Here is a 2,607-nt window from a genome sequence, read left to right as displayed (position 1 = left end):
CCTAGAAAAGCTAAGCGGTGCATGCTTGGCGCATTCTCCACCCTCTTCATGCTGAATTTTGAGCGGGGTCTGGAGGTTTATAGCCTGAGCTATGGTCTGACAGTGTTATTCTTCGGCATACTGAAGTCAAGGAGATCAGCTGGTGACATGTGACATATTCCAATAAACTGGAGTACAATAACAAGGATTGTCTGTTCAACCCTGGGTCTTGCTACATTTACTTAGACATTAGATAGAAAAAGGCACACTCTGGGTCATGAGAGATGCGAGATCCACTTACAAGAATGGTCAGTGACATTGAACCCAAGGAGAATATCTAGGCCAAGAAATCCGAGCGCGCCCAAATGCAGCAGGCACAAGGAACGATTGCCACGCCTGAATGGCTGGGCCCGAGACACACATGATATTGGGCTTCGGACCTCATCATCACCATCCAGCCGGTGAGCTGTAGACACCTAATAGGCGTCCCCAGGCAGCTTGCCGGCGAAGAGGAGTCGAAGATCGGGCAGCCATGACACCAGCAGCATACCTCAGGTAAGTCATTAATGGGGACCAGGAAGGGGGAGGTTTCGGGTTGTGGGTAGCACTCCTGCTCCTCCCGGCTCCACATTCAGGTAGGTATTTTTAAAACACTTATTTTGTTGGTTGCGGCCCGCAGCGGTCCCTTTAAGGACAAACCAATGTTGCAGAGGGGGCTTCAAACTGGCGTTAGGCATCTTATTTGAATATGTAAACGGCCTAACGCCTGTTTCAATTTTTTTGCCTATACCAATATGACGGGTGGTGTAATTCCCACTCGTAATAAGCATGCACTTTCTGCCTGCTATATTGGAGGCTTAGGACCTTTCAGCACCGAAAAACTGGGCGCTGTGTGGTCGAACTTCTAGGCACTAGTGTAAAAGGCCAAAAAAGTAATATTCCTGCAACCACACTGAGAATCACTTGCAGGACAGAGATGGCTCGGTCAGTGGCTGTGAAGCTAACAGCTGCATTGAAATCTTATGTAGCATGCTCATTCCAAGCAACTGCAGGAGATCTCTGCCACATCTCTCAACCTTCACCGCAATCTTGAATCATGCAGTGCACTGACACGTTATTTGTAGGAACAAAGACTTCTTCAGTTTCCCTTTGTAAGGTAGATAACAGTGTGAAAGAGCCCTCCACTTGTACCATGTGGCAGGATTCCACAGAGTACAGAGTATTGCTCACCTCACTCGTGACCATACGGGTCCCTACCTCCCTACCATTCATAAGTAGAAAGAACGACCATTCCATGAATGTACAGGTAGCCTGTGACCATAGGAATCACATTATCCATGCAAATGCCCATTACACTGGCAACAGCCAACAATTCCTTCATCCCATGGAAGTACAAAATGCCATCCTTATTTGAAGGGCATGAATATTGGATGGATGGCTGCAGGAGGACCAAGGATATGCAATACAGCCATTGCTCTTGACAACCTTTAATAACCCTGACAGTGTAGGCTGCAGGTTTGTTCAGTGTTTCTAGCTCTAATGCTTCCTGTTAGTGAAAGTGTATCTTCTACCTCCTAACTGTGTAGTCCTTCTAAGTATATCTACAGCAAGAGGAGGAAGTAAGGTGAATGCTTGCTGGGTGTCAGTGTCTGCCTCCAGGGCTGGATGTGATCTAGTACCTCCTAATTTTTTTTTGTAAGTGCAATATATCAGCTTTATTCTCAGTAATAATACATACACACGTAGAGTGACGCTGGGAAAGACCTGTTTTTCATTTTGAATATCTCCCCACAGGGAGGTACACCGTTCCCAGAGACACTGCAATACTGGGTCAACGCGTGGAGTGGGCGGAGCAAGCCCCTATTCTATCTCCCTGTTCCAAAAATCAATTTAATATATGGTCCCCAGATAGGGGACGTTTCAGGTATTAAACTGACAAGAACAGATTTTTCTAGTACCTCCTAATGCTTAGTCAGTAGATAGTACTGCAATTACAGGCACTGCAGGGATTGATGCAATAGCTGCCTGCACCTGTATGCCATATCACATATTAGTAATCATTTGAGTAAGGTGGCTGAGTGCTATGGAAATGGGTTTGTCCTGAGAAGCATTCCCCACTCTTGCCAATTCCCTGCTGTTGGGCACTCCTTCAGCACAGCGGGAGAACAGACCGTTGGACAGCATTGAGGTTATTGAAGCCCAGCATTATGGCTGTCCCAATCGGATTCCTCCAACATGGTGAATCCAGACAAGACAGTTGTAGATTGGAATCAAAGGTCTCAAGAGTCCCAATCATAGCATTTGTTAAGGAACTTACAGCTGAGCTTAGGACCTCAGCCAAAGGAGGTTCCGCTGAAGAGAGCAGTGGCCACACTCTCCTTAGTGATCTGCAGCTTGATCAAGCAGTATTGGAGTTGTTGTTGAAGATGTCGAGGTGGAGCTGGATGCCATCAGCATACATGTGAAAGTTGACTTCTGGGTAACATCACCAAGCTGTAGCATGTAGATGGTGAAGAGGAGAAGACCTAGGATGGAACACTTGGGTACACAAGAGGCAAGGGAGGAGAAACAATTTGAGGTGATTTAAGGGATGATTTTGCTGCTGCCTTATTTCCATGGAGAAAGTGT

At 46.5% G+C, this 2,607-nt stretch overlaps 1 non-coding gene across 1 annotated transcript; it reads right to left on the bottom strand.

Moving 5' to 3' along the window:
• Positions 1–1,772: 1,772 nt before the first annotated feature.
• Positions 1,773–1,962, bottom strand: LOC137321303 (U2 spliceosomal RNA). Its single transcript, XR_010962773.1, has one exon. It is a non-coding gene; the product is annotated as a U2 spliceosomal RNA (small nuclear RNA).
• Positions 1,963–2,607: the final 645 nt, after the last annotated feature.

The sequence above is a fragment of the Heptranchias perlo genome, chromosome 4 (genome assembly GCF_035084215.1).
Source record: "Heptranchias perlo isolate sHepPer1 chromosome 4, sHepPer1.hap1, whole genome shotgun sequence".
NCBI classification, from domain to species: Eukaryota; Metazoa; Chordata; class Chondrichthyes; order Hexanchiformes; family Hexanchidae; genus Heptranchias; species Heptranchias perlo.
This window is presented reverse-complemented; position numbering and strand designations above follow the sequence as displayed.